Here is a 13,400-nt window from a genome sequence, read left to right as displayed (position 1 = left end):
CACTAAGCTGATCAGATATCATATTGCATGAGGTTACTGTGAAGGCTGAAGATTAGATCTTAAATATGTAAGTCAAGAGCCTAATACTGTGCCTGGCACATAGTAGACATGCAATACATGCTAGCTACTATTGGTATAAGGATATGCTGACACTTGTACTTTCTCAAAGAAATTTGAAAGCAAAAATTCAAACTGTATAATGTGTATTATTACTAGGAATAGGTCTCTTATTCTGACATAAGAACCACATGAAATGTGTGCGCATATAATATACACATACATATAAAATATGCTCACACAGCATTTGTAATTCATTGTTAAATTATTCACCTGTGCAAAATGAAAGGCTTGAATTAGGATAAATCTCACAAATATTTAAAAATAAAAATATAACTTATTAGTAATACATAGTATATTTATTATATACATATTAATAAATAGTAATAATTATCTGCAAAATACTACTGGGTATAGAACTTCTTAATAGGTATGAGGTATCTAGTTTAAGTTTTATTATGCTGTGATTATCAGAAGTCTTTTTATACTCATGGGAAAATAAAAACTGAAGAATCTGGATTGCCTGAGAGAGAATTAAAAAATACATAGGTGAAGACTTGAAATCCTAAATCAAGACCTGAAATCAGGAAATGGAAATCAAGTGGCATATTGAGTATAATATAAATGTTCATCAACAGAAAACATGCTCACTGGAATGCCTCAAATTCAGATATGCATCCTTTTTTTTTTTTTTTTTAAGATTTATTTGAGAGCGAGAGAGTGAGTCTATGTGGGGAGGGAGGAGGGCAGAGGGAGAGGGAGAGAGAGTCTTACACAGACTCCCACTGAGCAGGGAGCCCAACCCTGGCTGGATCTCATGACCCTGAGCCAAAACCAAGAGTCAGATGCCTAACCACTGTGCCACCCAGAAGCCCCCAGATATATATATCCTTTTATCAGAAACCCTGACATTATTTAGACTTAAAGATTATTTAGCATCTAGGTCAGATGATTTCCTGCCCTCCATAGGAAACCTATTTCTTCATATGACAAGTCTGCACCATAAGAAAGCAATGGTATATGTGTGATGGGGAGGGGAGGAGTGAATGAATAGTGGGGAAGAGAAGTAACTCTCATCTGCATGGAGTTCCTATTCTATGCGAGCAGCACTACAATTTTCTATATGAGAATGCCCCTAAAAAATAATGTACACTTGTGGGTGATTTCCTCCCTTACCAAGGGCCCAAGTGTAAAGGCTATATGCACTCTCTTTTGTTTCTATTACTCTGAACCACGGATAGAAGGATGGAAGGAAAGCAGGATAGATTTTCTGAGCATCTACTATGTGCCTTACATCAAACTTGGCATCATTTAATCCTTAACATACCTTCCAAGTATTATTAGCTCCACCAATACAGAAGAAACAGACTCAGAATTTTAATCCACTTGTTTCAAGTCATCCAGTTAGTAAGAGATGGACTTAAGATTCTAAGGCCTCTCTGCCTCTAAAATCACAACATTCCCTCTATACCATAGTGCCCTTCAAAATAGTTTCCCAGAAAGCAGAAGAGGAGGGAATTTTAAAAAGTGACAGGAGACCAGCTAATCATCTAAGGGAACAAACTGCTTACATCAATAAGCTAGATCACTTAAGAACTCATTTATACCACTAATTCCAAAATATGTGATTTATGTTCAGTATTATTCACAGAGATTTCTGACCTAGCTCCACTCAGATAGTAACATGACAGTTCTTTTGGAACTTGAACACACTTTTCCCTTAAAATTTTACCTATCTAATAATCACTTGATTAAAATAATGAGGATAATTTTACCATCTTTTCTTAAAGTAAAAATTTTTACTAAAGTACAATATGCAAATAAAAAGTGCACAATTCATAAATGAAACCACTCAGTGAATTTTCACTAAGTGAACACACATGTATACACCACTCAGATCAGAAAACATTACCAGCACCCCCAAAAGTTTCCCTTGTACCCCCTCATTGTCATTTAGTTCCCTTCTCTCTCCTGACTTCTTTTACCATGGATTAGTTTTGCTTGTTTTTGAGCTGTAATACATTTTTTGTGTCTGGCTTCTTTTGCTTATTATTTTTGTGAATAAATTTTATTTATATTTATAAAAATAAATATATTTTGTGAATTCTCATTGTTGTATAGTATTCCAATTTTGTGATAAACATCAACAATTAATCCATTCTCCATTGTTGTACAGTATTCCAATATATAGTATTCCAATATGCCATAATTTATGTATCCTTTCTATAGCTGATGAACATTCAGATTGTTTCTAGTCTGGAGCTCTTATAACTAGTGTTCCTATGAACATTCTTGTACATGCCTTTTGATGCAATGCTATCTTTTCTTCATTTGAAAATTTTCCTATTTTAAAAAATCGACTGTCTTCCTTCTTCAGAAAAGAAACGTATTATAAATTTAAAATTTCAAGAATCTGTATTGTATTAAATAAGTCAACAAATCTACTTTTTTTTTTCTTAAGATTTTATTTATTTGAGACAGAGAGAATGAGAGAGAGAGAGCACATGAGAGAGGGGAGGGTCAGAGGCAGAAGCAGGCACCCTGCCGAGCAGGGAGCCTGATGTGGGACTCGATCCAGGGACTCCAGGATCATGACCTGAGCCGAAGGCAGTTGCTTAACCAACTGAGCCACCCAGGCGCCCCTTTTTTTTCTTAAGTAGGCTTCATGCCCAGCTTGGAGCCCAACATGGGGCTTGAACTCATGACCCTAAGATCAAGACCTGAGCTGAGACCAAGAGTTGGATGCTTAACTGATTGAGCTACCCAGGTACCCCAACAAATATATTCTAGTTACCGGTCTTTTCAGTCAAGGGTTGGCATGTACTTTGCAATATATGCTTTTAACCTTAGTGAAAGGTGATTTTTCAATAATTCCAGGCTATTCACTTAATCAACCTAGTAAAAAGATGCATTATTACAGAAGCAATGGAGCAGGGGGGAGAGAAAAAGAATGAGGACAATACAAATGGCATTTCTGAAATGTTTCACAAATAATACAATAATTAGATTCAAGTTCAATAAATACTACTGGGGCAAATGCATCATGAAGCCTGCTGGCATTGTATGACTTCCCAAGAGCCGTCCAATCTTTGTTGTGTATCTTTCTCAGCCAAGACCTGCTTGCCACATAGAAGCAGGCAGTTATTAGAGTTCTTGAGGTTGCATGTGTGAGCAGCCAGGTAAGAATGTAATTATTATTTTTCTTTTTTTTTTTTGCATAGCTTCTATCAATACATGAACAATAAAGGCAAATAAGGTAGAGTGCCTGTGTGGCTCAGTTGGCTGAGTGTGCAACTCTTGGTTTCGGCTCCGGTCATGATCTCAGGGTTTGAGGATGGAGCCCGTTGGGCTCTGCGTTCAGCACAGAGTCTGCTTATCCCTCTCTCTCTGCTCCTCCCCCTTCCCCTGGGTCGCTCATATCTGTGCACACGCACAGTCTCTCTCTCTAAAATAAATAAAATCTTTAAAAAAAGAAAAAAATAATAGGGTGCTTGGGTGGCTCAGTCAGTTAAGCATCTGCCTTTGGCCCAGGTCATGATCCCAGGGTGCTGGGATCAAGTCCCACATCTGGCTCCCTGCTCAGAGGGGAGTCAGCTTCTCCCTCTCCCTCTGCCCCTCCCCCCACTGGTGCACACGCTCTCTCTCTCAAATAAATAAAATCTTAAAAAAAAAAAAAAAAGGCAAGGTGGCTCCAGTAAAGCCATGAAGCCTTCAAATTTGAGTCTGCCCCCACAAGCCTCTCACTTCTCCCACTCACTTTAATTTTCTAGGCCCCAATATCTCTTGTACCTCCTACTACTAATCCAAACAGGAGAGAGTGATATCCTTGTTTATGCTTGGAATGAAACTTCTCTCTACAACAATTTTAACATTTCCAGGAATTAGAATCTTTGGGGTTACTGTCAATAGTTAAGGAATGAAAGGTTTAACCTATTAAGACTTCAGGCCTCTTATTATAGTGGAGGAGGTAATTTTTATTGTCTCTAAACATCACACTGTGCACCTGAGGTTGGCTTTCATCCTTACAGGCTACCTGGAGTCTAGGGGTGAATCAGAAAGGATAGTTGAGTGTCTGAGCTAGCCTATTCCTTTCCCATCTTAAACAATTCACCTCCCATCCTTCTACTCTAAGATTCCCAGATGCCAGGGGCATGAATCTGCTCATACTGTCCTCCTAACATGCCCCATGCCAGTGCCTTGATATGGGCTTTCACCTTCTCTGTTCAGTCTCCCTCATCATCACTATAAGCTATGCTAGCTGAATCGTTGTTCCCAGGCAGTCCTGCCTTTTGACACAGAGCTCCAGCTGTTTAAAACTCTCTAGCACTCTGGGGCGCCTGGGTGGCTCAGTTGTTAAGCGTCTGCCTTCGGCTCAGGTCATGATCCCAGGGTCCTGGGATCGAGCCCCACATCGGGCTCCCTGCTTGGCGGGAAGCCTGCTTCTCCCTCTCCCACTCCCCCTGCTTGTGTTCCCTCTCTCACTGTGTCTCTCTCTGTCAAATAAATAAATAAAAAAATCTAAAAAAAAAAAAAACAAAAAACAACTCTAGCACTCAGGGCACTGAAGAGCACATGGGAAGCAAGTGGCAGCAGTGTGATAGGTGACACAGGGAAGGAACGGCAGGATGGGAGGGAGGGATCTCAGCCTTTAGGCATGTCAGGCTGAAGGCAAGTCACACTCCAACATATAAGGAAGAACATATTTTTTACAATGTGTGACAGGAGCACAAATGTGTCTATCAGGTTAAAGGTGGTAATCATACGTGGAGGGAAAAAGTCAACACAAATATATTTAAGCTCCTCACAACCAGCAATGAAGTAAAAAGAGATGAACTAACTGGCTGGGGAGCTTTGCATCAGGTGTGAGGCTGGACTTGATAAGCTTTAAGATGGATTTCTTCACAGATTCTCCCTAAGTGGTATTGATTTAACGGGGACCAGTATCTGCTTTAGGGGGTGCTTTGGGACTAAAGGAGCATTTGGCATATAGGTAAGAGAACTCAAAGATAAAAATTCCAAATGAGAGCCCTCAATAGGTCACACTCAGACAGCTAGATACATGAAGCCAGTGGTTCAGTGCTATGACTGAGGGGGGTGCTACTCTACACAGGCCCACCTACCTTGTTCTCTAAGTCATTTGGACAACTGGCCCCTACTCCTGGCCCCTATGTTGGCTCACCCCTCCCTATATGACAAGTGGGGAATGTATAAGCCTCTAAGAGGCTACCCATTCAAGGTTGCAGACACAGATGCTGCACTGTCACTTGAATCCTTGGAAACAAATCTTAAAACTTTCCACAAGTCCTCATAAAGTAAGGTTATTACACAGGGTTTTTCTTCTTTCTATAAAGGCATGTCCAACAAAACTTCAAGATCACCATAAATACAACTGTTGAAGGCAATAAATAAGTAATTTAATGATATAAAACAACATATAGCTTTTGCATTAAACTATCAGTTCTTTGCTTACCCTGAGTAATTAGTTCAAGGAATCAGAAGTGTTAAATTGAGTAAGTGATACAAAAAATCCTTGAACAGGATAGAAAAGAAACATCCAAAAATAAAGAATTAAGTAAAAATGTTACAAAAATGTCCTATTTACCAGACTTTCATAGAAGCTTGACACATCGCAAAAATCTTTTAACCTTGGTAAAGCAATTAAAAGGTGATTTTCAGTAACTCCACTGCATGAATCAAATTATTGTTGGAAAGATAAATATTTGAAATTAACGGCTACAGAGACTTTCAACTCCCAACTCCCTGCAAACCCACCAAAGTCTTCTTTTCTGTTCTTTGATCCTCTGTGATAGAGAAACAAAGACCATCATTTTTAATTTCAAGAAAATCACATGGATGCTTTGTTTCTTCACTTAAAAGAAACGACATGATTATATTTGGGCTATTTATTAATGAGTTCCATATGAATTAAATTTCACTTATAATTCAATTAATTATTAAATTATCTATTTCTCTTTAAAAAACACAAATCAACATATAAGTGGGTAAAAAGAGATTAATCTGGGTTCTTTTATTCATATTTATGTCTCCAGGCAGAGCCACATCTGTGAGGGACCAATTCCTAAATTCATCCAAATACCTGAACAGACATTTTATTGCTGGCACTGCTATCTGAACTGCCAAGCAAGCCCACATAAAAAGGCACCATTAAAGAGCAGCAACTTACTTATCAGTGATATCATAAGTTATCAACAATTCATTCACTCAACAAATAGTACTAGACACTCTGCTAAGTGCTGGAAACATAATGGTGAGTGAAATGATTCCTGCTCTCACAAAGCTTACAGTATGGTAAGGGGAAGAGATATCAATCAATCAATCATATAATGGAGTGTAATTAAAAAGTGAAATAAAGCTTACAAGGAAAAAGAACACAATGTAAAGTAGAAGAATCTGATCTAGACAAACAGTGGGCATCGGAGAGGGCTTCCCTGAGGAAGTGATCAGCTTGAGCTGAGAGCTGCAGGACTAGAGTATGTGGGGGAAAGGGCAGGCATATGAGGATTTCAGGCCAAGGGAAGAGCCTGAAAGGGCCTGGGGTAAAGGTAAGCCGCACCCTCAAAGAAGTCGACGGCAGGCCACTGTGTTTAGAGCACAGGAACTAGGGGTACAAGGATAAGAAAATGGTAAGTTTACAGAAAGGTCTTAAAATAGGAAGCAGCCAAATGGCCTCTACTGTAACTTGGGTTCTGGTGGGGCTTCAACAATATAATGCCTTTAAAGGAATTTTGTAAATTGTAAGGCACCCTTACTTTCGTAAGTACTATTTACTTCCACTACTTTGTTTTCTAAATAAACTTTCGGCCTGGATGCCAAGTGACAAGCCAAAAGGAGAAGAGCTAAAACTAGAACCCCAGTGTTCTAATCCAGTGTTTTGCCCCTATACCACACTGCCTAAAAATTTCACTGTTTATATCACTTAACTAGTCCAATGTCTTTACCAGACAACTACTGCTTCATAATGACAACTCCAATTATGAGTATGTCAGGCAATTTTCTAAGCTCTTTATTTACATTAACTTATTTAATCATCAATTCTAGAAAAAAGGCTCTATTATTGTCCAGATGAAAACACTGAGGCTCAAAAAAGTTAAAATTATTCAAAGTCGCACAGCTGGTAAATCTTGACATTGTTAACCACAACACTATTTAGCTGCTGCTTAAAACATTTTACGTGTGTATGTACGTATGGGGGGGGGTGGAGAACAGAACTCACCTGTATAAAACCACATTCGCATAATTGAGGACACGGATCCGTGTATTGGTCACCTAGTGCCTAGGGTATTAGGGGGGCCTGGCAAATACTTTACCAACTAAAGATGGATATAAGGGACTAACAAAAGACTTGAATCCAGAAGTAAAGTGATTTTCTGATGCTTTCCCCCTCAGTCATGTATCCATCAGCAATTCACTTGATGGCTGTATTTTCCTTGTCTACTTTTTTATTGTTAAATTGAAGATTTGTTCTCCCCTGCCTTTGTCATACTTCACAGACTTTAGCCTGGAGGCAGAGTGGGATTATGGAAAAAGGACAATGAACTAGTTCCAACCACTTTCCAGCCACAACTGGCCCGTTCTCAGTCACTCCAGACACTTTCCCTCCTGGGCCTCGCTCTCCAGAACACTATTCCTTCCTTGGGTTCCTCCGTTCAAACATCACCACCTTTCCCGAACATCCAATCCAAATTAGTCTCCGCAGGCCTTCTTTAACACATCACTCAGTTTCATTTCATTTCTTTCATGAAACTGACCACTCTAATCATCTCTTTAATGTCTATTCACCCCAACTCCCAATCCTAGGAGGGCAGGGGCTTTGTCTAGGTGGTTCTCTGGATGTATCCTCCAGTGCCCCAAACTAGGCAAATATCCATTTAATCAACGAATGAGAATTACTTCAGATTTACCTCTGTTCTATAAAGCCCTCAATACCCTTAAGCTTTCCACTCCTGGTGGCTCTACACCCCATTTTCAACAGGAACACCATCTCTACATTACTTTGAGGTTCACAAAGTAGCCTGGACTCCATTTTCTGAGCAGAGCCCCTAAAACGATCTCTCCCCCATTTTACAGTTTAGGAAACTGAGCCTCGGAAGGGATTCGCCCGCAGCCATGCCGAAAACACGGGCAGGAGCCCCGACGGGCGTCCAGGTTCCGAAAAGCCCTTCCCACGAGCCAGCGCCGTGGATTCAAGGTGCTTCATCACCTTTATTACTATTGTTCTACCGCACTCATTCAGGACGCCTTCCAGGCAGAGGGAAACCACCCGGGCCCTCGCGGCGTCCCCGAGCGCCCCCAGACTCTTAACCCAGGCCGCGCCCCCGCGCGCCCCGCCCCCGGCCCCGCCCCCACCGCCCCGGCCTCACGCCGCACCGCGGCCTCTGCTCCCGCCCTGCCTGGGCTCCCGCGCCCCGCGGGGGCCGCCCCCTCCCGCCCGAGCCAATCAACAGAGCCTTGGGGGGCGGAGTCAGAGGACCCAGCCCTCCTATCGGAGCATCAATTGGTCGGGACAGCTGTCGTTCACGAAGTCGCGCCCCGCACCCGCCTCCCTCCCTTTTCTCCACCCTCCCTTCAGAAAAAACGGCGGTTGGGCCGCGGCGGTCTCCAACGGCGGGCGGGAAGCGGAGGGGCGAGGAGCCGGGGAACTAGGGAAGGAGGGACTGCAGGGAGGAGGAGGATGAAAGGGAGGAGGAGGGGAGCCTGGCCCAGCCGGAGCCATCTCCATCGAGAACAAAATGGCGGCGCTGGCGGAGGGCCAACTGTGAGGCGGGGCCGCGGCCATTCCCCCTCCGCCCCCACCCTCGCGCCGGCCGGGCCGGTCAGGGGGAGCCCGCTCTCTTCGCCCGGCCGCGGGCGGGGAGGGGAGGGAAGCGGCCCGGCCCACTATGCAAAGCGTCCGGCGGCGCCGCCGCCGCCGCCCCGTGGCAAAGGTAAAAGGGTCGGGTTCAGCCGCCGTCGCGGCGGCTCCATGTCCGCGCGCCAGGCCCGCCCCCTCCGCCGCCGGCCCGAGCCCGCCCCGGCCCCTTTTCAATTTTACCTCAGGATTTGGCGCCAAAGCAGCCTCGAAGCAGGTCCCGTGTCTGCGGCGGGCGGCCCCCGACGCGGAGGGCAGGGCGCGGGGAGGCCGGCCTCCCGGCGTTGGCGGATGGCGGGAGCCCCGGGGCCGTGGGCTCGCGGGGCAGCAGGCGAGAGACGAGACGCCGAGGTGGGAGCGGGGGCGGCGGGGGCGGGCCCGGGGGCGCCGCCGCGGTCGCGGGGAAGGGGGGGTTTGTTATTGTTTTTGTCAGTGAAAGGTCAGAGTTCGTGACCCCGGTGCCGCCGCCGCCGCCGCCCGCGCGCTGGTAGGAGGAGGGCGAATGTTCTTCTTCCTCTTCCCAGCGCCAGCCTCGCCGCGGCCGCGGGGGGCGGGCGAGCACGCGATTGGCTGAGGCGCGCGCGCGCACCGGAACGCCGCGGCCGGCGCTGGTCCATCCGGCCCCTCGGCGGCCCGCGGGCCCGGCGGCGAGCGGGCGGGAGCTGGTGTCGGCCCTGCTGGCCGGGGAGCCTCCGCCCCGGACTGGGTTGGCGCAGCCCCTAGGCGAAAATGAAATTTCAGTGGCGCGGACGCCTCTGTTTTCAGGGCAGAGGGCCGATTGGTCGTCTTGAAAACCTGGGAACGCGGCGCACCGTTATTCGGATGCAAGCCCGCGCCTCCTGGGGGACCGCGAGCTCCTCGAGGCTAGGTGGTTTCTGTGTTCTCCCTGTGATACCCTCCATCCCGGCCTCCCGCTGAGCTGAAGCCTCTGTTGATTGAAGAAGCAGTCTCCCAGCAGAGAGCCTGTAGGTTAAGTGGGTGGTTTATTGGTGGGTATTGAATTGTTTGTGCCCTACTCTTTACGGATGGTTTTTATTTAGGTTTTAAAGGTCGCCAGCTTCTGGCAGTATTAGGTAAAGTATTGAAACCGTCCCAAACCTGTTATTTATGGTCTTTTAGTGAACACATGACCCAAATCTTACGTCCTTTCCACTCTCCCCGCTCTTTGGAACTAGTGAAGTGATACATAAGTGTGTGTAAACCAACTGCAAAATTGCTTCTCTTGGTCTTAAGAATTTTGGGTTGTAGGTTTTCTTTAGATATTTCTCTTTCTAAGTCGTGGTTTTGACTTGCTTTGGGAGGTGTGTACCACTTATTTTTCCTAGATGTCCTGAAATGTTTTGGTTAGACTCTCCTTGATCGTCATGCTTTGTAGGAGGAAGATTCCTTGCTAATTGATTTTTTTTCTTGCATTTTTCTTGTTTGTTATGAATAAATACTGACCCCAAGATGGATGGGTTAACCTTTTTTCTTAAACATTTGTGCTTTGATCAGGCTGACCCCAACTTTGAGTATTTTGTCCTAAATCTTCTGTTTCTATTTGATAGGAAATGCTTTAAATACACCCATTTTTTTCTTTTCCCATGTTCTCACCTCGAAAAGAAGTGGGGAAAAGAGTTAAATTTGTAATGTCCTGCCTGAAGCTGGAAGGGGCCTCAAGAAATGATATGGCCCAGTCCTCTTCTGGCAGGAAGATCTTACGGGAGAGGTGGGTGAGAACCAGAAAGGTCAAGTGATGTGCCTATGGTTACACAGTAATTTGATGGTAAATCCTTGTAAACATGGACTGTTTTTACAATTGTATTCTTTTTCAAAAATTAGTTTTTTAACGTTAAATAATGCTTCCAGATATAGTGTAAAAATTCAGACATCAGTGAGTTTTGGGTTTTTCTTTTTTTGCAAACACATTACAGTTGCACTAATTTTGAAGTAAATACTAAACAATCATTAATGTTTCTATGATGGCCTATCATTAGCACTGTGAACAAGGCACAGTTATTTCATTTTACTGAGGTGTAGGAACTGAGGCCTGGGTAAGGTAAGCAATCTGACAAATGTTACAGATGCAATAAGGGAAGCCAGAGCTGTGATTTAGTCCTTTTGACCTTAAGGTTTATGCTGTAAAACCATGCTGTATCAGTGGCCAGATGTTCACTTTAAGGTTAGTTGTTTAATATTAAAAGTAGTGTAGAGAGGTGCCTGGGTGGCTCAGGCGGTTAAGTGGCCGCCTTCAGCTCAGGTCATGATCCCAGGGTCCTGGGATGGAACCCTTCCTCTGTCTCCCTGCTCAGCAGGGAGTCTGCTTTCCCTCTCCCTCTGTCCTTCCCCTGCTCGTTCTCTCTCGCTCTCAAATTTTTTTTTTAAAAAAGTAGTGTAGAAAGGGTTCATAATCTTGGGCAGCTTTTCTTCCCTGGAAAACAGATGCACACGTACAGAGACAGATTGCAAACAATATCAGCAGGTAACAGGCCTCTGCAAGCTGAAATCAGTGCTGCCATAGTGCCATTTTTTTTTCTCCATTGTGTTTTTGCTAGAAGTCTTAAAAAAAAAAAAAATATATATATATATATGTTTGTTTATTTTTAGAGAGTGCACATGTGAGGTGGGGGGTGACAGAGAGAATCTTAAGCAGGCTCCACTCTCAGTGTGGAGCCCATCTTGGGGCTCGGTCCCATGACCCTGAGATCATGACCTGAGCCGAAATCAAGAGTCAAGATGCTTAATAGACTAAGCCACGCAGGCACGACTCGCTAGAAGTCTTTTTAGTGAGAATGTTTTAGCAGCTTTAATCACAAAAAAAATTCAAGTTGTATCATACTAGCTATACTTTTTTTTGACTGTTGATAAGTATCCACATTTGTATCAACAGTGCTTTTAGCATTGTTTTATCTGCCTTTAAATATTAAAGGATTCTTGACTGAGGGGTGTAGTAAAGAACTGCCAGGCCCCAGTGGTTGTGAAGCATTAAGCTTTGGGTGGGCCTGGCATCAGCACTTCTGAGCATCACAGAGAATTCTGATGTACACTACCGGCCTGAACCACTGATCTGATTCCAAAAATGCGTGGCAAAAGAAAAACAAGACAAAACTTTTCATTTTTTGAAATGCAGTTGTTGGTTTTTTCAAACTGACTACTGAAGATTATTCATTCACAGGGACAGGGGCTTGACAGGATTGATGATACCCAGCTGTTTTGTGTGCATCTTCTTGGCACCTACCCAGACTGTGAGCTCTGTATCGAAATGTGCCTTGTCCTATCTCAGCCCTTACCACAGTACCTAGTAAAGATGGGTATTTACTAAATCAGTGCTTTTCCCAGCAACAGTATATGGTGAACAATATTCATATTATCATCCCACTTTTTTTTTTTTTTAAGATTTTATTTATTTATTTGACAGAGAGAGACACAGCGAGAGAGGGAACACAAGCAGGGGGAGTGGGAGAGGGAGAAGCAGGCTTCCCGCCGAGCAGGGAGCCCGATGTGGGGCTCGATCCCAGGACCCCGGGATCATGACCTGAGCTGAAGGCAGACGCTTAAGGACTGAGCCACCCAGGCGCCCCTATCATCCCACTTTTAAGATGAACTCAGTGAAAACAAAGTTTGGTGACTTCCTTGAGCTGGGATGTGAGCCTGGGGCTGTTCGCTCCTTGCATAGTGCTCTGTGGATGAGACCCAGGTGTTCCTTTCTCTTCCCTCTCTGTTCTCTGGGCAGGTATTTTTTTCACAACACTTAACTAGTGTGTTCTTCACTCAGTCATTAAATAACTTGTCTGTGAGCTCCTTGAGAGCAGGAACAATATCATGCAGTTTCATTTTGTACATAGGACAGAGTAAACATGTTTTTTGCCATCCAGGGTTATTTAAATAATAAATGTCAATGAAAACCAAATTTTGGTTAAATAATAGTTGTATATGTGCTAAAATTTTCAAGTTATTATTAAGCAAAGTTGGTTTTTTAACTTGTAAAGATACTGCTTTTTTGGTAGCAGAAATGATGGTTTTCCTTATTTTTGTAGACTGGGAAGGCTTAATAATTACCTTCTTAAGTATTTATATCTTTGTATCAGCTTTTCTGTAATAGCTTATGCTTTATTGCTATGTATAGTAATTTATGAAACTTACATTTATATCATTTATATAATTATGACATGTTTATAAAATAAACTGTTAAACCTGATATAATTCTTTTTAGCCTTATTTTTTAAGAATGTGGAATCTAAACAGATGTAATCAGTAAGTACCAGATTGCCTGTTCCTTATACTCACATTATCCTGTTAAATCTTCACAATAACTTTGTGAAGTGGATGGTATTATCTTGTTTTTATACCTGAAGAGGCTGAGGCCTTAAACAGGGGAGCATGACTTCTCCAAAGTCACATGGTTGGCAGGTGGTGGAACATTTATTCATAGTTACTTCTGCTTATTTCTCTTCTGTCCTTGAGAACTTTGAAAAGAAAACCATCTTCCCACCTC

At 43.5% G+C, this 13,400-nt stretch overlaps 1 protein-coding gene across 3 annotated transcripts in view; it reads right to left on the bottom strand.

Annotated features, from left to right (window-relative positions):
* The window catches only part of NR2C2 (nuclear receptor subfamily 2 group C member 2), a 97,411-nt gene extending 87,991 nt beyond the window's left edge, over positions 1 to 9,420 (bottom strand). For all 3 annotated transcript variants that reach the window (XM_034997597.1, XM_034997596.1, XM_034997598.1), the window contains exon 1: positions 9,110 to 9,420. The gene's annotated coding sequence lies outside the window, so the exon portion shown is untranslated. The remainder of the gene's footprint in view (positions 1 to 9,109) is intronic.
* Between the last annotated feature and the right edge of the window lie 3,980 nt (positions 9,421 to 13,400).

This window comes from Mirounga leonina, unplaced genomic scaffold (genome assembly GCF_011800145.1).
Source record: "Mirounga leonina isolate KUSES-001 unplaced genomic scaffold, KU_Mleo_1.0 Mir_94, whole genome shotgun sequence".
NCBI lineage: Eukaryota > Metazoa > Chordata > Mammalia > Carnivora > Phocidae > Mirounga > Mirounga leonina.
The sequence above is the reverse complement of the archived record's forward strand: the minus strand, read 5'-3'. Positions and strand labels throughout refer to the sequence as shown.